This window comes from Pseudophryne corroboree, chromosome 2, assembly GCF_028390025.1.
Source record: "Pseudophryne corroboree isolate aPseCor3 chromosome 2, aPseCor3.hap2, whole genome shotgun sequence".
In the NCBI taxonomy this organism is placed as follows: domain Eukaryota; kingdom Metazoa; phylum Chordata; class Amphibia; order Anura; family Myobatrachidae; genus Pseudophryne; species Pseudophryne corroboree.
In genome coordinates this window covers 301,567,648-301,589,359 of record NC_086445.1, presented here as the reverse complement: position 1 = coordinate 301,589,359, position 21,712 = coordinate 301,567,648, and positions in this window count along the sequence as shown.

The following is a 21,712-nucleotide window of genomic DNA, read 5'->3' as shown; positions in this document are numbered from 1 at the left end:
AGTGGATCTTGATCTTTCCCTTTAACATCCACATTTTTGTTCTCCATTTTTTAATGTGTGGAATTATATGCCAGTATCAATAGCAATGGCCTACTACTATATTTACTGCGCAAAACTAAAATGCACCACAGGTATAGAATGTAGATGGATAGTATACTTAATGGATGACGACACAGAGGTAGGTACAGCAGTGGCCTACCGTACTGCTATATATAGTATACTGTGGACACTGTGTCAGCAAACTGCAAAACTAAAATGCACCACAGGTATAGAATGTAGATGGATAGTATACTTAATGGATGACGAGTGAAGACACAGAGGTAGGTACAGCAGTGGCCTACCGTACTGCTGTATATAGTATACTGGTGGACACTGTCAGCAAACTGCAAAACTAAAATGCACCACAGGTATAGAATGTAGATGGATAGTATACTTAATGGATGACGACACAGAGGTAGGTACAGCAGTGGCCTACCGTACTGCTATATATAGTATACTGTGGACACTGTGTCAGCAAACTGCAAAACTAAAATGCACCACAGGTATAGAATGTAGATGGATAGTATACTTAATGGATGACGAGTGACGACACAGAGGTAGGTACAGCAGTGGCCTACCGCACTGCTATATATAGTATACTGGTGGACACTGTGTCAGCAAACTGCAAAACTAAATTGCACCACAGGTATAGAATGTAGATGGATAGTATACTTAATGGATGACGAGTGATGACACAGAGGTAGGTACAGCAGTGGCCTACCGTACTGCTATATGTATATATAGTATACTGGTGGACACTGTCAGCAAACTGCAAAACTAAAATGCACCACAGGTATAGAATGTAGATGGATCGTATACTTAATGGATGACGAGTGACGACACAGAGGTAGGTACAGCAGTGGCCTACCGTACTGCTATATATAGTATACTGGTGGACACTGTGTCAGCAAACTGCAAAACTAAAATGCACCACAGGTATAGAATGTAGATGGATAGTATACTTAATGGATGACGAGTGACGACACAGAGGTAGGTACAGCAGTGGCCTACCGTACTGCTATATATAGTATACTGGTGGACACTGTGTCAGCAAACTGCAAAACTAAAATGCACCACAGGTATAGAATGTAGATGGATAGTATACTTAATGGATGACGAGTGACGACACAGAGGTAGGTACAGCAGTGGCCTACCGTACTGCTATAAGTATATATAATATACTGGTGGACACTGTCAGCAAACTGCAAAACTAAAATGCACCACAGGTATAGAATGTAGATGGATAGTATACTTAATGGATGACGAGTGACGACACAGAGGTAGGTACAGCAGTGGCCTACCGTACTGCTATATATAGTATACTGGTGGACACTGTGTCAGCAAACTGCAAAACTAAAATGCACCACAGGTATAGAATGTAGATGGAAAGTATACTTAATGGATGACGACACAGAGGTAGGTACAGCAGTGCACTCTGCACTGTACTCCTCCTATATAATATTAATTATACTGGTGGTCCCCAGTCCCCACAATAAAGCAGCACACTGAGCACAGATATGGAGTGTTTTTCAGGCAGACAACGTATACTGGTGGTCACTGTCAGCAAAACTCTGCACTGTACTCCTGCTATAGCTGCTCCCCAGTCCCCACAATTAAGCAGTGTGAGCACTCAGCACAGATATATTATGCAGCACACTGAGCACAGATATGGTATGGAGCGTTTTTTTCAGGCAGAGAACGGATAAAAACTGGTGGTCACTTATCAGCAAAACTCTGCACTGTACTCCTCCTAACAGCTGCTCCCCAATCCTCCCCACAATTAAGCAATAAACCAATCAACTTCTACAATAAACGGAGAGGACGCCAGCCACGTCCTCTCCCTATCATCTCCAATGCACGAGAGAAAATGGCGGCGATGCGCGGCTGCTTATATAGAATCCGAATCTCGCGAGAATCCGACAGCGGGATGATGACGTTCGGGCGCGCTCGGGTTAGCCGAGCAAGGCGGGAAGGTTCTAACCTGCCTCGGACCCGTGTAAAAAAGATGAAGTTCGGGGGGGTTTGGTTTCCGAGAAACCGAACCCGCTCATCACTAATTTAAACCACTCTATTCTCCCTACTTTGAAATAGCACAGCATTAATTTTCTTAGTAACACTGCATGCTGCAAGTGGTTGAGACTACAGTCCAAAGCACTACAATAGGGAATTAATTAATTAATTAATTAATTAAGGCAAATTGTCATAAGGTAGACTTCCCAAGTAACATCTGCATGATTGCGGTATTTAATGCAAAAGATAAACTTTTAGAGCTCCTTATCTCATCATATAATTTCTTACTGGCAAAGAAAATTACAGGCATACTGTCATGAATATGTTTACTGAACAAAAAATGATAATCCTTAGGCAGGATCATGGCAATAGAGAAGGTGCCCATTGAGAGACAAGTACTGCTGCTTATTCATGCTGACATAAATAAATAAAACACCTAGTGGACAGAACTACCTGGGGGACAAGGTTCACAGGCAGAAAGAAAGAAAGAAAGAAAGAAAGAAAGAAAGAAAGAAAGAAAGAAAGAAAGAAAGAAAAAGAAGAACTGTAGACTTATTGGAGTAAAATGTGTGTGTCATGGGTGTGTAACAAAAGCTCTGTAAGATTCTGAGTCATGCTTACAAGGAAAATAAGCCTGTTTCTGGTGGATCTCTTGCCCCTAGCACAAGTGAGGCAAGTGCAGAGATTAATGATGATGGAAGTGGTGGCCTGCGTAAATGTAGATGTATACTCTGATATTGTGGATGTATAGTATAGTCAATAAAATGTCGAAAGGTATAATAAATTGTGAAAACAATGGATTCATTGCTGTTAATGCAAAAATTAACATTAAACAAAGTCTGTGCAATTTCACAAAACTATTCACTATACTGTATTGCGGGTTTTGCAAAAGCAAGACAGAGTTGTGTAGGTTCATTTCATTGACATATTTTCCCTTATTTCCAGTTCTAAAAAAGCATTGCGGCACATACTGTAAATAAAAAGGCTATGTGGGAGTATGCTTTAAAAATGTATAACAATGGTTGGGTTTTGGTAATTTATTTGTCATTTGTTACATAGAAACCCATTCAACAGAAGCATGAAATGTGTTTAAATATTTGCATTTTATACATGGCATGTATAGATAGTAAAAGGAGATATGTGGCTTCTATATAATGATCACCAGTTTCATAGGAAGCAGGATGAGAGAGATAGCTTTTACTTTGGATGCAAGGATGTGGAAGAGTAGTTTAATGGCATGCAACTTAGTGGAGCAGTTCCAGAAAATGTTATGGATAGAAACATGGGATCATAATTCCTACCCTGTTCTCAAGCTATGTTTTTGGGTAGGTCTCATGAAAGATGTTTTAACTTCAGCAATTGTCAGTGTTGCAAGGAGGACAATATTCTTTTCACCACTCCCGCATGCATTTTGAAGGCCAATATGCAATTAAAGATTGCAAGCAACCAGTCAGCATCTATTCTTCTGGAAGGGCACTGGCCTTGTCTCTAATTAAAGCTTCCCTCCCACTTGATTTGTGTGCCAAGGAAATTGTCTTGTGGCACCCTAATATACGGGATAGAGAATTTGGTTAGCTGGTTTTATTAACAATTTTATATTACCAGTAGTTGGAGACAGTGGTATGTTGTTCTATCCAAAGTCCGTAAGGCAGTCCTTCTTTAGAGATTGAAATGTGCCATCCTGACCCCTCCAATTGCCAACCTGGTGAAGTTCAAAAGATGGAGGTTGGTAAGTTTAGGCTCATACAGCTTTTAACTTGCCATTTGGCCTCTTAATGAATACAGCCTCCAATAAGGCACTTGATTTAGTGATGGTAGTGTGGTGGGAAGCCCTTTTGAGTAAAAATGAACTTAAATAATACCTATGCCTATACATTCCCTTTCCTTTCATTTAATATGATTCCAACTAGATGGGGACTATTATGTAGACTGTTGCATTCCCATTGCCTGTTTTTTGCCCTGTGCTTTTTTTGAGAAATGTAGTACTTTTCTGCATAGGTGAATCATTGCTGAGATGGGGGAGCTTGGTATGCTCACACTGCTTTGATGATTTCGTGATGGTGGAGCCTAGTGGTTCCTTTCAGTGACAGGACCTGATATTCTCAGTCCAAGCCCTGTTCTGGCATTCTGGTATTCCAACTGTGCAGGAAAACATTGAAGGCTCTACTACCATGTGAGATTATCTTAGAATCAAAATTGATACCGTGGAGAATTGTTGCAGATTGCTACAAGATAAGGTTAAATGGTTTAGGAGATTGGATTCCTTAATAGGTGAATTTTATAGGGTGATGTTGTAGCAATAGCAGCCTCTTTTGGGCTTGTTTTATTCCTATGGGATACTTTTTTTGGCAATTGAAAGCACAGGTCCATTTTGCAAAAAGTCCAAATCGCAGGTATAGTTCCTTTAGCAGACTTCCAGGCTTTCCTTTAGGTAATAGAAGGTGCAGCATCCAGCTCCTCCACCAACGCGACTGGGAGCCGGTCTTGCAGATTTAAAAGTTAATTTCTGCTTTTTGTAATAAAAATATTAGATTTTCAATTGCATAGTACAATATGAATGGCTATCACTTAACAAGAGAGCTGAATATAATTTGATTTTTTAAAGTCTTTTGCTTTATTGACTGTAGATCACCTGCAAAGCATGGGTCATTAGCACTGCTATAAAAAGGGCATTTGGGTACTGCACTTTATCACCTTGAAAAAGCTGTGGCAAACAGGGAAACGCGTTGGATGAGGAGCTGGACACTGCACCTTCTATTACCTAAAGGAAGGCCTGGAAGTCTGCTAAAGGAACTATACCTGCAATTTGGACTTTTTGCAAAACGGACCTGAGCTTTCAATCGGACCATTTGGATTCCTTAGTCAAGCTGCAAAAAGGGTCCCATTTACAATTCAATTTGGTAATAATTTCCATATCACTTACCATCTTTCCTGGACTGTGGCGGTACCAAATAGATGAATTTGATGCAAAAGTTCCAGCTCATATACAATTTTTATTGAGATAAACAGAATCAAATGCAGTCCTATGATAGGCCCATTTCACTCATTTAAATCATGTTTTTATGATGTTGCAACATTGGAATTATTGTGTAGTATATGAATACATTTGTACAATTTTAATTATATTCAGCTCTTTAGTGCTAATCTTATTTCTTTACTATTGTCTTTTGGGGACTACCTAAACTATCCCTTTATTGATTAGCTGCTCATTGAAACAGTCCACGATCAGCGCCAGGCAAATTACTTAGTAAATTATCTATTTTATTATTCTTGGTGGCATTTAATGGAATTTGTATTTAGTCCCACCTTTGTTCGGATAGCAATAGCTGTTTAAAGATGCAGCTACTGTATATATAAAAGTTTTAAAACATTATAAGAATGACATTGGTGTGCTGCTCCTTTGGATCCTAGTTAGAGTGAAATGTTACACTAAGAATTTGAACCACTCTCACCAGCCCAGCACACGCTGCTCAGTGATTTGTGCTGAGCTGGTGAGAGAGGCGGGTGCAGTGGCAGCCTGTCCTCTCTCTCATTACATGGGTAGGGAGTGAGAGATCGCTTCTGCAGCCAGGTCTGGGAGTGCAGTGGATGCCACATTGGAGTGTGCACTGCAGGATTCCTGGATTGCCTTACATGGCACACGTGTGTTTGCGGAATGGGGTGCGGGGTGCGCTGCTGGAGTTCCACATGATACAGTTCCCACAAGACCAGTAACATGGATGGCGCCATCTTGCTCTGTATCATGCAGGGGCTTAGCCAGAACTTTGTGGGGCCCCATAGCAACATTTTGAAGGGCCCCCATCCCAATGCTTCTAGAGAGACACTTCTCTGCAGCAGTTGTTAATCTTATACCCTATAATATTGCACTAGTTCATTTTCTGAACCATAGTATAGGCTTATTTAATGTTATGCCCCATAGTAGTGCCCTAGTTTCTGAATCACAGTAGTGCTTAAGTTCACCCTACATTATGTCACATTTCAGAGCTGCCAGTACACATTATGACGCACAGTACCCCCAATTCACATTATGATATATAGTGCTCCCCATTCATATTGTGCCTCATTACAGTTCCCCGTTTCATATTATATAACATTAAAATACCCTCCAGATCATTTTATACCACACTACAATGAGCAGGTCCAGGGGCATACCTAGATATATTGCAGGCCCCAAGTAAAAAGTTTGAAAGGACCCCTATGTATCACCCAATGGCGAAAAATGTATATAACACACGTAACTTTGACAGGGAAGGTGGGCCTCACTTAGCTCTGGGCCCCATAGCAGCTGCACTGCCTGCACCTATGATAGCTATGCCCTTGGTATCAGGTAATATGATTCTGACCAATCCTGTCCAGTCTGGCGCCCAGCTGATGCTTCCAGCCAATCGTGAAAAACCTTTTGGTATAAAGCTTACTGCTTTGCAAGGCCAAGGTTGTCAGTGCCATAAATCCCACAGCTCTGAATGTGAGCATTGTCTCTGAATTCTCCAGCTATCCTGTTCAGTTTCAGGGAATCCTGATTCCAGTATAGTAACATAGTAACATAGTTTTTGAGGTAGGAAAAATACAATTTGTCCATCAAGTCGAACCTATTACTAGTCTCCTACACTGAACTAGTTTTAAGTCTAATTTTAACTTTGGTGTGTGTTTAGCCATAAACTAAAATACTCTGTTTATTACTATAGTACATGATTTACCCACCATAACCCTGTATATCCTTATCCATTAGGAATTTATCAAGCCCATTTTTTAAAGTAGTGACGGAGTGCACCATCACTACTCTTTCAGGTAGGGAATTTCATATATCTCCTCTCCTTCAACCTAAGCAGGTGTCCACGTGTCCTTTTTGATGATCTTACCAAACACAAATCCCCCGCTAGGTCTGTGTATTAACCCCTTATATACTTGTAAATGTTATTCATGTCCCCTCTTAATCTCCTTTTTTCCAATGTAAACATGCCTAGCCTAGCAAGGTTTTCCTTGTATTCTAGAGTTTCCATCCCCCTTATCAATTTGGTTGCTCGTCTCTGAACCTTTTATAGTTCCAGAATATCCTTTTTGTAGTGTGGTGCCCATAATTGTGCACAGTATTTAAGATGTGGCCTCACTAGTGATTTATATAGTGGAACTATAACACTCTCATTCCTTGCATCAATTCCCCACTTAATATATGCTAATACCTTGTTTGCCTTTTTTGCTGCATTCCTACTTTGGGTACTACTGTTAAGTTTGTTACCTATGTGAACACCTAAATCTTTTTCCAGTACAGAATCCCCTAGTTTCTCCCCATTTAGTATGCTTGTAGTTTTCTTATTCTTGCTACTGAAGTGCATTACCTTACATTTTTCTATATTGAACCTCATTCTTCATTTTGAAGCCCATGCTTCAAGTTTAAATAAGTCATTCTGAAGAGACTTAGCATCCTAGAAAACTTTACACAATTTGGTATCATCTGCAGAAATTAACACTATGCTCTCTAGACCTGCTACTAGATCATTTATAAAAATGTTGAACAATAGTGGTCCAAGTACAGACCCCTGTGGCACACCGCTGAGTACCTCAGTCCATTTTGAAAAAGTTCCATTTACCACCGCTCCCTTTTATCCAGCCTACTACTCACTCAAGTGTATAGTGTGTTCCCTAGCCCAAGTTCTCTTAACTTTATGTTTAGTCTCATGTGAGGTACTTTATCAAAAGCTTTAGCAAAGTCTAAAAATATTACATCCACCTCTTTACCATGATCTAGGTTTGCACTAACTGTTTCATAAAAGTCTATTAAGTTAGTTTGACATGATCTTTCCTTCACAAATCCATGTTGGTTCCTATTAAAAACCTCTTTGGTTTCAAGAAACTCCTGTATTCTATAACTTAAAATACCTTCCAGTACTTTCCCCACTATAGATGCAGACTTACTGGTCTGTAATTACCCGGTTCAGGTTTGCTTCCCTTTTAAAATATTGGCACTACTTTCGCTGTACGCCAGTCATTTGGAACCATGCCTAATGTAAGTGAGTCAATGAAAATCAAATATAGGAGTTTTGCTAATTGGGAGTGTAGCTCCATGAGAACCCTTGGGTGAATTTCGTCGGTAACAGGTGACTTATTAATCTTATTTTTTATAATCGGTTACAGACTACTTCCTCAGTTAAATAAGCACTTACTGTAGCAGTGGGACATTGTTATTGCTGAGGTTATACGTCAATCCCACCAGCTGATCCTTTCTAGTGAATACTGATGAGAAAAACTTGTTTAATTCTTCCACTATGTCAATGTTGTCTTTGATTAGGATGCCCAACTGGCCTTTTAAAGGACCTATACTCTCTTTTTTTAATCTTTTGCTGTTTATGTATATAAAAAACATTTGGGGGTTTGATTTACTTTCATTTGCTATTATCTTTTCCGTTTCTATTTTAGATGCTCTGATTTCTTTTTTGCATATTTTGTTACAATCCTTATAGTACTGGAATGACTCCGCCTTTTCGTCTGATTTATACTTTTTGAATGCTCTCCTCTATTTGGCCATTAGTTCTTTAATCTTTTTGTTAAGACATATTATTTGGAATTATTACTCCTTTGTTTGCTGACCATGGGAATGACTTTACGAGTATAACTAGTGAGCAATTTTTTAATACATCCCATTTCTCTGTGGTTTTCTTGCCTTGAAACAAAATATCCCAGTCAATGCCCCTTAAAGCTTCTCTTATCATGGCAAAGTTGGCTTTGCTAAAGTTTAAAGCCTTAGCAGGGCCTATATAGGGCTGTTTGTAAAAACTGATATTAAAAGTGACTATATTGTGGTCACTGTCTCCCATGGGCTCCCCTACAGTAATATTAAATATCAATTCCCCATTGTTTGTTAGTACCAGGTTTAAGATTGCATTGTGCCTAGTTGGTTCCTCGATCAATTGAAGTAAGTAGTGATCATTTAGTGCATTTAAAAACCTATTACCCTTAGCAGTATCACATGAATCATTTGTCCAATAATCTCGGGATAATTAAAATCGCCCAACACTATTACGTCTCCTAATCCTGACGCTTTTTCGATTTGTTTTAGCAACATTTCCTCATCAGACACATTAGTATCAGGCAGCTTGTAGCATATCCCTATTAGTAGCTTCTTAGTTCCCTTTACCCCGCATGCAATTTTTACCCATAAAGTCTCCACAGTATTTACAGTCCTATTGTAAATGTCATCCTTTATGTCAGGATTTAAAAAAGATTTTACATAAAGAAATACCCCATATTCATTCACTAATATCTTCCAATGTATTGTGCATAGTAGCGTAGTCCAAAACCATCAGTGCAAGTCAGATATTCTCAACCATCGGTGCAAGTCCAGTATTTTCCACCATCTGGGCAAGACCAATATTCTCAAAAAGTGGTGCAAGTCCGATATTCTCATCCATTGGTGCAAGTCCAATATTCTCAATTCTCATTGCAAGTCCAATATTATCAACCATTGGTGCAAATCCAATATTCTCCACCATCTGGGCCAGGCCGACATTGCTATACAATTCATTTCTAGTGCTAACCCAGGTGACCCTGACATGGGGTCGCGACCATCCTGTTGGGCGCAGCTAAGGCCAAATTCCCTTGCAGGGATCCCTGGTGAATACCACCAATGTAGGATTCCATGCCCCTGTTTTGGATCTTAGTCAACTACTTGGTGTTAGTTTATATACACTGTCTACTGCTGTCAGACAGAAGGGGTCCAGTGACGGAGGCTGCATGCGGGTCCCCTCCTCTCTTAAAACGCCCCTGCACCCTTAAGTCTTTAAAGACTTGGCAAGAATCATGCTCCCTTGGCTTGATAAGTGCCAACTAGTTTATACTCCTTTGCTAGCAACTTTAATTGACTGGGTGACATCAGTTGCCACTGATGTTTACAAAGCTACAATCCTTAGTTTGGTCTACACTATGGATAAGTTTATGTGGTTTTTTTTATTAGTAAACTGGTTTCCCAGTCTAAGTTTGAGGCAGAGTCTAGTTTTGTGGGATGTCGTCTTGGTGCCATCTGTACTGTTTTGTAAGCTATGTTGTTCTAAGAAGAATCGGTTGGCACTTGGCTTTTGGGCTACTCTGCATGCCCTTGAGAATGGCAAGGTTTTGGCTATCAGCTGGGGATGACTGGTTCATGGTTTGGACACACCCCTCTCAAATCTAAATATATGTGCACATTTTAAATATTCCCAACCTGCAGTGCAACTTTTTCCAAAGGTGCAAAGTTAATTGCTCATTTTTACTTTACTATACTATACTATACTATATAGTATACTATCAAGTGTGCCCTTTGACAGCCCAGTCATGACATTATTATGCACTTGGGTCAGTAATTGGTTAGATAATAGGGAGCTGCGCGTTGTGGTCAATGGATCATTTTCAAATTGGACTAAAGTACGAAGTGGTGTGCCACAAGGGTCTTTACTTGGACAACTTTTTTTCAACATTTTCATCAACGACCTAACAGTAGGTCTAGAGAGCACGGTGTCAATTTTCACAGACGATACCAAATTGTGTAAGGTTATAAATATGGAGGGGGATGTTGAGTCTCTTCAGAATGACTTAACTAAACTGGAAGCATTGGCAGCAAAATGGAAAATGAGATTCAACACAGACAAGTGTAAGGTAATGCACTGTGGGGGCAAGAACAAGAATTACACCTACATACTAAATGGGGTAATATTAGGGGATTCTGTACTGGAAAAAGACTTAGGGGTTCACATAGATAACAAATTAAGCAGCAGTACCCAAAGTAGGAGTGCAGCAAAGAAGGCTAATAAGATATTAGCATGCATAAAATGGGGAATTAATTCAAGGGACAAGAATATTATACTCCCATTATATAAATCACTAGTGAGGCGACATCTTGAATACTGTGTGCAATTTTGGGCACCATATTACAAATAGGATATCCTGGAGCTAGAAAAGGTTCAGAGGCGGGCAACCAAACTAATCAAGGGCAAGGAGATGCTGGAATTCGAGGAAAGGCTTGCAAGGCTAGGCATGTTTACATTGGAAAAGAGGAGACTAAGAGGGGACATGATCAACATCTACAAATATATAAGGGGTCAATACACAGAGCTTGGGAGGGACCTGTTTTCTATAAGATCAGCACATAGAACATGTGGTCACTCACTTAGGTTAGAGGAGAGGAGTTTCCTTGAGGCGAAAAGGTTTTTTCACGGTAAGGACAATACGTGTTTGGAATTCCCTGCCTGAGAGAGTAGTAACTGCGGACTCAGTCAACACCTTTAAGAATGGGTTAGATAAATTCCTATTGGATAAAGATATTCAGGGTTATGGTGCGTAGGCATGCATTATAGTTAATTTAACTAGTCCTAACATAAAAATAACTAGTCCTATAATAAGACTGCATAGGAAACCACAAATAGGTTGAACTCGATGGACAATTGTCTTTTTTCAACCTTAGTTACTATGTTACTATATATGTGACATCATTACAGAGCACAGAGTAGGCGGGACCACAGGAGGATGTTCCCATTTGCTGCAAAGACTGCAGTGTGCCATTCTAGCATGTCCTGGTAACACTGCAGTAGCAATCCTGGTAGCAGGGTGCCATTCCAGGAACCCTGCTAAGCAGAAGTGTAAAAAGTAATTAAACCCAGCACCTGATCTCTAACACACAAACTCAAGGGGGCACTTGCAGCAGTAAATATGAGGTATTGCCAAAAATGTAACCATTATACATATAAATATATATTTTTATTTTGCAAAAGAAACATTTTCTATAGACATTCATAATAAATTCATCTTAAATGTACAAATTCAACTCTTCACAAGAATGTTACAATTTATAAACAGTATCAGATCTTTATCCAACAAAGTAACAATATTGTTTTCTTTCTATCAGCCACTTTAAAATAGCATGGCTGTTATAAGCAATTAGAAGTAAGTTAAAATGCTCTGAAGAATTAATAAGTAAATAATACCAGTGTCTGATGAGCTCATAAATTCTGCAGCATTTATCAGGAAACAACTGTGGAGAAAGTAAGGTTCTGTGCAGTTCTGCAGCACATACCTCCCGTCATGACCCTTTCTAGGAGGGACACAATGCTCTGATCCTGGACTTCCCTCTTAATTTATGATTACCATCACCTGTTTTGAACAGGTTAATGGATAAGAAAGGTGTTTCAGCACAGGTGATGGCAATCATGCATTAAGAGGGAAGTCCAGGAGCACAGTTTGTATCCCTCCTGGAGTGGGTCACATTGGGAGGTATGGCAGCATCTTTATATATCCTGTGGTGCTACAAGAGCTAGAAGCAAAGCCCATGGGGCAGAAACAGAGCCCAGCAATCTGTGCTGTGGCACCAGCTGTACTCCCCTCCTTACAGCCCTTATCCCATCTCAGAATCAAGTCCTAAATGTCCAAACATAAAGCAACATAATCTTGTGTAAGAAAAGATACTTCAGTGAGATTTGAGGGTGGATCAGTGCTGAAAGTAGGGTGGTACGGGGTGGTATGGAGTACCATTAAGAAATATGGTGGTGGTATGCAGTACCACCCTCCCATTGCTGGAGCATAATTTGTAAGGGGCATTTTTATAAAATAGTGTCAGTGGCATAACTGTGTGGCATAATATGTAATAGGCATTATGGTGTGTGGTATAATATGTAATAGGCATTATGGTGTGTGGCATAATGTGTAATACACATTACGGTGTGTGACATAATGTGTAATGGGCATTACGGTGATTAGCATAATGTGTAATGTGCATTACGGTGCTTTGCATAATGTGTAAGGGGCATTACGGTGTGTGGCATTATGTGGCCATGCCCCTATTGTCATGTAGACACTCCCCTAGTTTTGTGTGACCACGCCCCCTCATGACATGTAAACACACCCATTTTTACTATTAGTACCACTAGGAAAAAAATTCTGCTTGCACCACTTGGGTAGATAGAGTAAAGTTCAAGAGTGACTGCATAGTCTATAAAAAATAAACTACTTTTCCTGATTAGGTTACATGCAGCACTTAATGGAAGTGAAAGGGTTACAGGACTAAGTGGGTAATTCAGAGTTGATCGCAGCAGAAAATTTGTTAGCAGCTGGGCAAAACCATGTGCATTGCAGGGGGGGCAGATATATAATGTGCAGAGAGTTAGATTTGGGTGGGGTGTATTCAAACTGAAATCTAAATTTCAGTGTAAAAATAAAGCAGCCAGTATTTACCCTGCACAGAAACAAAATAACCCACCCAAATCTAACTCTCTCTACAAATGTTATATCTGCCCCCGCTGCAGTGCACATGGTTTTACCCAACTGCTAATAAATTTGTTGCTGTGATCAACTCTGAATTACCCCCTATAAGGGCCTAATTCTGAGATGATCGCAGCAGCAAATTTGTTAGCAGTTGGGCAAAACCATATGCACTGCAGGGGGTCAGATATAACATGTGCAGAGAGAGATAGATTTGGGTGGGGTGTGTTCAATCTGAAATGTAAATTGCAGTGTAAAAATAAAGCAGCCAGTATTTACCCTGCACAGAAACAAAATAATCCACCCAAATCTAACTCTCTCTGCAAATGTTTTATCTGCCACACCTGCAGTGCACATGGTTTTGCCCAACTGCTAACAAGTTTGCTGCTGCAATCAACTCTGAATTACCCCTAAACTAAAACAAAGGGGGTAATTCCAAGTTGATCGCAGCAGGATTTTTGTTAGCAATTGGGCAAAACCATGTGCACTGCAGGGGAGGCAGATATAACATGTGCAGAGAGAGTTAGATTTGGGTGTGGTGTGTTCAATCTGCAATCTAATTTGCAGTGTAAAAATAAAGCAGCCAGTATTTACCCTGCACAGAAACAAAATAACCCACCCAAATCTAACTCTTTCTGCACATGTTATATCTGCCTCCCCAGCAGTGCACATGGTTTTGTCCAACTGCTAAAAAAAATTCTGCTGCTATCAACTTGGAATTACCCCCAAAATGCACAAGACTCTGTCAGATTGCATTATTGAAGATGCAGATGAACTCTATCTGAGTTTGTTTTTCGGTGACTGGTGTTACTGGCTGTAAGTGATATAAGAAAGATATTCATAATATAGCACAGTGCATTACACTATATAGGTTGTCATTAGCATAATGCATTGTTCTCTACAGAGAGGCAAAGGTATATTACAAACACTGCTTGGTGATGTATCCACTTTTCAGATCTTATCTTGAAAGTTTACAGCTCTTTCAGATTCATGGCAAATGCAGATAAAGCCTTAAACTGTGTTTTATAAATATTTGTGAAGTATGTGGAATGGGTTTATTTTAGTGATGAGCGGGTTCGGTTTCTCGGAAACCGAAGCCCCCCGAACTTCACCCATTTTACACGGGTCCGAGGCAGGTTCGAACCTTCCCGCCTTGCTCGGCTAACCCGAGCGTGCCCGAACGTCATCATCCCGCTGTCGGATTCTCGCGAGATTCGGATTCTATATAAGCAGCCGCGCGTCGCCGCCATTTTCACTCGTGCATTGGAGATGATAGGGAGAGGACGTGGCTGGCGTCCTCTCCGTTTATTGTTGACCTTGATTGCTTTATTGCTTAATTGTGGGGAGGACTGGGGAGCAGCTGTTAGGAGGAGTACAGTGCAGAGTTTTGCTGATAAGTGACCTCCAGTTTTATCCGTTCTCTGCCTGAAAAAAACGCTCCATACCATATCTGTGCTCAGTGTGCTGCATGATATATCTGTGCTGAGTGCTCACACTGCTTAATTGTGGGGACAGGGGAGCAGCTATAGCAGGAGTACAGTGCAGAGTTTTGCTGACAGTGACCACCAGTATACGTTGTCTGCCTGAAAAACACTCCATATCTGTGCTCAGTGTGCTGCTTTATTGTGGGGACTGGGGACCACCAGTATAATTAATATTATATAGGAGGAGTACAGTGCAGAGTTTTGCTGACCAGTGACCACCAGTATACTATATATAGCAGTATGATACGGAAGGCCACTGCTGTGCCTACCTCTGTGTCGTCATTAAGTATACTATCCATCTACATTCTATACCTGTGGTGTATTTTAGTTTTGCAGTTTGCTGACACAGTGACCACCAGTATACTATATATAGCAGTACGATACGGAAGGCCACTGCTGTGCCTACCTCTGTGTCGTCATTAAGTATACTATCCATCTACATTCTATACCTGTGGTGCATTTTAGTTTTGCAGTTTGCTGACACAGTGACCACCAGTATACTATATATAGCAGTACGATACTGAAGGCCACTGCTGTGCCTACCTCTGTGTCGTCATTAAGTATACTATCCATCTACATTCTATACCTGAGGTGCATTTTAGTTTTGCAGTTTGCTGACACAGTGACCACCAGTATACTATATATAGCAGTACGATACGGAAGGCCACTGCTGTGCCTACCTCTGTGTCGTCATTAAGTATACTATCCATCTACATTCTATACCTGTGGTGCATTTTAGTTTTGCAGTTTGCTGACACAGTGACCACCAGTATACTATATATAGCAGTACGATACGGAAGGCCACTGCTGTGCCTACCTCTGTGTCGTCATTAAGTATACTATCCATCTACATTCTATACCTGTGGTGCATTTTAGTTTTGCAGTTTGCTGACACAGTGACCACCAGTATACTATATATAGCAGTACGATACGGAAGGCCACTGCTGTGCCTACCTCTGTGTCGTCATTAAGTATACTATCCATCTACATTCTATACCTGTGGTGCGCCTCTTTTTTTCTTTGCATCATGTGCTGTTTGGGGACAATTTTTTTGAAGTGCCATCCTGTCTTGACACTGCAGTGCCACTCCTAGATGGGCCAGGTGTTTGTGTCGGCCACTTGTGTCACTTAGCTTAGTCACACAGCGACCTTGGTGCACCTCTTTTTTTCTTTGCATCATGTGCTGTTTGGGGACAATTTTTTTGAAGTGCCATCCTGTCTTGACACTGCAGTGCCACTCCTAGATGGTTCAGGTGTTTGTGTCGGCCACTTGTGTCGCTTAGCTTAGTCACACAGCGACCTTGGTGTGCCTCTTTTTTTCTTTGCATCATGTGCTGTTTGGGGACAATTTTTTTGAAGTGCCATCCTGTCTTGACACTGCAGTGCCACTCCTAGATGGGCCAGGTGTTTGTGTCGGCCACTTGTGTCGCTTAGCTTAGTCACACAGCGACCTTGGTGCGCCTCTTTTTTACTTTGCATCATGTGCTGTTTGGGGACAATTTTTTTGAAGTGCCATCCTGCCTGACACTGCAGTGCCACTCCTAGATGGGCCAGGTGTTTGTGTCGGCCACTTGTGTCGCTTAGCTTAGCCATCCAGCGACCTCGGTGCAAATTGTAGGACTAAAAATAATATTGTGAGGTGTGAGGTGTTCAGAATAGACTGGAAATGAGTGGAAATTATGGTAATTGAGGTTAATAATACTATGGGATCAAAATGACCCCCGAATTCTATGATTTAAGCTGTTTTTAGGGGTTTTTGAAAAAAACACCCGAATCCAAAACACACCCGAATCCGACAAAAAAATTTCGGTGAGGTTTTGCCAAAATGCGTCCGAATCCAAAACACGGCCGCGGAACCGAATCCAAAACCAAAACACAAAACCCGAAAAATGTCCGGTGCACATCACTAGTTTATTTACATATTTAAAGTGATACACACAGGAGGAGATGTACTAACCTGTGGCCCTCCAGCTGCTGTGGAACTACACATCCCAGCATGCCATACCTCAGTTTTAGCATGCCTTAATAGCAAGGCATGCTTGGATGTATAGTTCCACAGCAGCTGGAGGGCCCCAGGTTGAAGACGCATGTACTAAGCTTTGGAAAGTAGTGGAGAGAGATAAACTACCAACCAATCAGCTGCTAACTAATTTTTCAAACACATGCACATGGCAGTTAGGAGTAGTGATGTGCACCGGAAATTTTTCGGGTTTTGTGATTTGGATTTCGTTCCGCGGCTGTGTTTTGGATTCGGACGCGTTTTGGCAAAACCTCCCTGAAAATTTTTTGTCGGATTCGGGTGTGTTTTGGATTTGGGTGTTTTTTTACAAAAACCCCTCAAAAACAGCTTAAATCATAGAAATTGCGGGTCATTTTGATCCCATAGTATTATTAACCTCAATAACCATAATTTCCACTCATTTCCAGTCTATTCTGAACACCTCACACCTCACAATATTATTTTTAATCCTAAAATTTGCACCGAGGTCGCTGGATGACTAAGCTAAGCGACCCAAGTGACCGACACAAACACCTGGCCCATCTAGGAGTGGCACTGCAGTGTCAGACAAGATGGCCGATTTAAAAAATAGTCCCCAAACAGCACATGATGCAAAGAAAAAAGGAGGTGCACCAAGGTCGCTGGATGGGTAAGCTAAGCTACCCAAGTGGCCGACATAAACACCTGGCCCATCTAGGAGTGGCACTGCAGTGTCAGACAGGATGGCACTTCAAAAAATTGTCCCCAAACAGCACATGATGCAAAGAAAAAAAGAGGGGCACCAACCAAGGTCACTGGATGGCTAAGCTAAGCGACCCAAGTGGCCGACACAAACACCTGCCCCATCTAGGAGTGGCACTGCAGTGTCAGACAGGATGGCACTTCAAAAAATAGTCCCCAAACAGCACATGATGCAAAGAAAAAAAGAGATGCACCAAGGTCGCTGGATGACTAAGCTAAGCGACCCAAGTGGCCGCCACAAACACCTGGCCCATCTAGGAGTGGCACTGCACTGTCAGACAGGATGGCAGATTTAAAAAATAGTCCCCAAACAGCACATGATGCAAAGAAAAAAAGAGGTGCACCAAGGTCGCTGGATGGCTAAGCTAAGTGACCCAAGTGGCCGACACAAACACCTGGCCCATCTAGGAGTGGCACTGCAGTTTTCTAGCGAGAGGATGAGTGCTTCCATCCTCATGTGAATCTGAACCACTAGCCATGAACATAGGCCAGGGCCTCAGCCGTTCCTTGCCACTCCGTGTCGTAAATGGCATATTGGCAAGTTTACGCTTCTCATCAGACGCTTTTAATTTTGATTTTTGGGTCATTTTACTGAACTTTTGTAGCATACTTGATGACACAGAGGTAGAGCAATGGACTACTGTACCGTACTGCTATATATATATATATATATATATATACTGGTGGTCAGCAAAATTCTGCACTGTCCTCCTACTATATACTGCGCACAACTAAAATGCAGCACAGGTATGTATGCATAGTATACTTGACGACACAGAGGTAGAGCAGTGGACTACTGTACCGTACTGCTATATATATACTGGTGGTCAGCAAAATTCTGCACTGTCCTCCTACTATATACTGCGCACAACTAAAATGCAGCACAGGTATGGATGCATAGTATACTTGACGACACAGAGGTAGAGCAGTGGACTACTGTACCGTACTGCTATATATATATACACTGGTGGTCAGCAAAATTCTGCACTGTCCTCTTACTATATACTGCGCACAACTAAAATGCAGCACAGGTATGGATGCATAGTATACTTGATGACACAGAAGTAGAGCAGTGGACTACTGTACCGTACTGCTATATATATACTGGTGGTCAGCAAAATTCTGCACTGTCCTCCTACTATATAGTATCATGCGCACAACTAAAATGCAGCACAGGTATGGATGCATAGCATACTTGACGACATAGAGGTAGAGCAATGAACTACTATACCGTACTGCTATATATATACTGGTGGTCACAGCAAAATTCTGCACTGTCCTCCTACTATATACTACAATGCAGCACAGATATGGAGCGTTTTTCAGGCAGAGAACGTAGATATTTTCAGCACACTGAGCACAGATATATGCAAGCACACTGAGCACAGATATTTGCAGCACACTGAGCACAGATATTTGCAGCACACTGAACACAGAAACTGAGAGAACGCAGTCACGTCCTCTCACTATCATCTCCAAAGCACGAGTGAAAATGGCGGCGACGCGCGGCTCCTTATATAGAATAAGAATCTCGCGAGAATCCAACAGCGGGATGATGACGTTCGGGCGCGCTCGGGTTAACCGAGCAAGGCGGGAAGATCCGAGGCTGCCTCGGAACCGTGTAAAATGGGTGAAGTTCGGGGGGGTTCGGATCCCGAGGAACCGAACCCGCTCATCACTAGTTAGGAGATGACTGGTAGGTTCATTATCTCTCTCCACTTTATCACTTTCGAAGGCTTAATACATCTCCCATACATATTTAAAAGCCTGAATGCTAAATATTCTATTCCAATTTTTATAATGATGTACTGGTATAACCAATGTCATGTTTTTATTTATGCCTGTGTGAGGGGCTCTAAAGCTGGATACATACTTTAAGATTATCTGTCCATTCTTTCTGTTTGGAATGAAAATCTGGTAATATATGGGAGCAAATGACAAGTGACCATTTGCTCCCAAACACCAGAAAATAGATAAAAATGGTAAGTCAGACAAATTGGAGAAATCTGTTTGATTTAACCAATTTATCCGAAGAATAGTTTTTTGTCTGTTCTCCAGATTTTGGGAGCAAATTGATAATTGTCATTTTCTCCCAGACATTATCAGATTTTCATTCCAACCAGCCAGATTGGACAGATAATCTTTCAGTGTGTGTTCAGCTTTAGTCAGCATAACTGTTACCATTAAGGAGAAATCTGACAGTAGACTAATGGTGCCCATACACTTGTGAGAAAATCAGTGCTATCCTTCGATTTCAACCTCATCTGTGAGAGAAATCGAAGGATTGTATGCACATTTTAGGTACCTTGAGATGCGATGCGCGGGCACGCCACTCGAATACTGCGTCTCAAGAAATTATGTGCTGCACTTAATATCTCTTGCATTGCAGTGCGATAGCATGTAGTTTTAAAATCACATGAGATATATTGCACTGCGATGTGCAATAGGCACCCGCCGGGAGCGGCCAGAGGCCGCTCCCACTCGGCTGTGATGTGCTGATCATGTGATTACCATGCGATCTATTGCATGATCGCATGGTAATCACTTTGGCAGTACAGGTGCGATTTCATCGCACCTGAACTGCCGGTGTGATGCCCCGCGATGGACAGCACTGGCAGTTATATCTGCAGTTCAATCGATCTGCAGATATATCTGCAGATGGTGGTTGTTCATACACACAGAAAGATGCACCAATATATCTTAAAGATATATCTGCTGTTCAATCTATCTGCAGCTATATATGCAGAATGGGGGGATTGTTCATACACACTGAAAGATGCACCAATAAATCTGCAGATATATTGGTCATCTGCTGTGTTGCACAGCAGATGCAATATATCTGTGAAAGTCGACATATTGCTTGTACACACCTGCAGATCAGCAAAAGATATATTGGACATTCAACTGATTGGCCAATATATCTGCCAGTGTGTACCCAGCATACGGTGCAATTTAACTCTTACGGTGGGTACACACTAATAGATATATCTGCAGATCAATCGATCTGCAGATATATCTATGAACGGATCGGGCAGTGTGTTGAGCATACACACTGCCCGATCCGTCGGGGACTGACGTCATTAACTGGGCGGGCGTGTATGCACGCCCGCCCAGTTCATCTGTCAATCACCGCCGGCCGCCGCAGCATGTGTACAGGCGGTCGGCCGACCGCCCCGTACACACACAGCGACGCGCCAATATATCGGTAGATATATTGGCCGTCGGCTGTGCTGCGGGGCCGACGCGATACGTCTGTGAACAACAGAGTTCACAGACGTATCGGCCGTACACACTGGCCGACGGTCCCGCGATATATCGGCCGTTCAGGAGAACAGCCGATATATCGACCAGTGTGTACGGGCCTCAAGAGTCACACAAATGATACTTTTCTTTGAAGAGTTTTCTTGTACTAAACTAGACCCTCAATTAGGGCACAGTTTAGAATAGTGTACACATACCTCCCAACATGACCCACTCTAGGAGGGACACAATGGGGGTAATTCCAAGTTGATCGCAGCAGGATTTTTGATAGCAACTGGGCAAAACCATGTGCACTGCAGGGGAGGCAGATATAACATGTGCAGAGAGAGTTAGATTTGGGTGTGGTGTGTTCAATCTGCAATCTAATTTGCAGTGTAAAAATAAAGCAGCCAGTATTTACCCTGCACAGAAACAATATAACCCACCCAAATCTAACTCTTTCTGCACATGTTATATCTGCCTCCCCTGCAGTGCACATGGTTTTGCCCAGTTGCTATCAAAAATCCTGCTACGATCAACTTGGAATTACCCCCAAAGCTCTGATCCTGGACTTCCCTCTTAATTCATGATTGCCATCACCTGTGCTGAAACACCTTTCTTATCCATTAACCTCTTCAACACAGGTGCAGACAATCATACATTTAGCAAAAAGTCCAGAAGCAGAGCACTTTGTCCCTCCTGCAGAGGCTCATGTTGGGAGATATGGTGTAAATACCATCTGGAATTACATTGCATGCAGGGATTTACATGTGAATATTCACCTATATTGTATGTGACAGCACCGCCCCATCCATATGCTTGATTTCATTATGTGTCCGCACTTGCAAAGCCCTATTGTTGTTGCAAGTGATCAGTCTTCTGTAGCTATCTGTGTCTTTGATGGTTCAGAGCCTAATGCTAGGGATACAATCAGGGGGATATAGGGGGTACACTTGTAAGGGGCTCATGCTGTCAACGG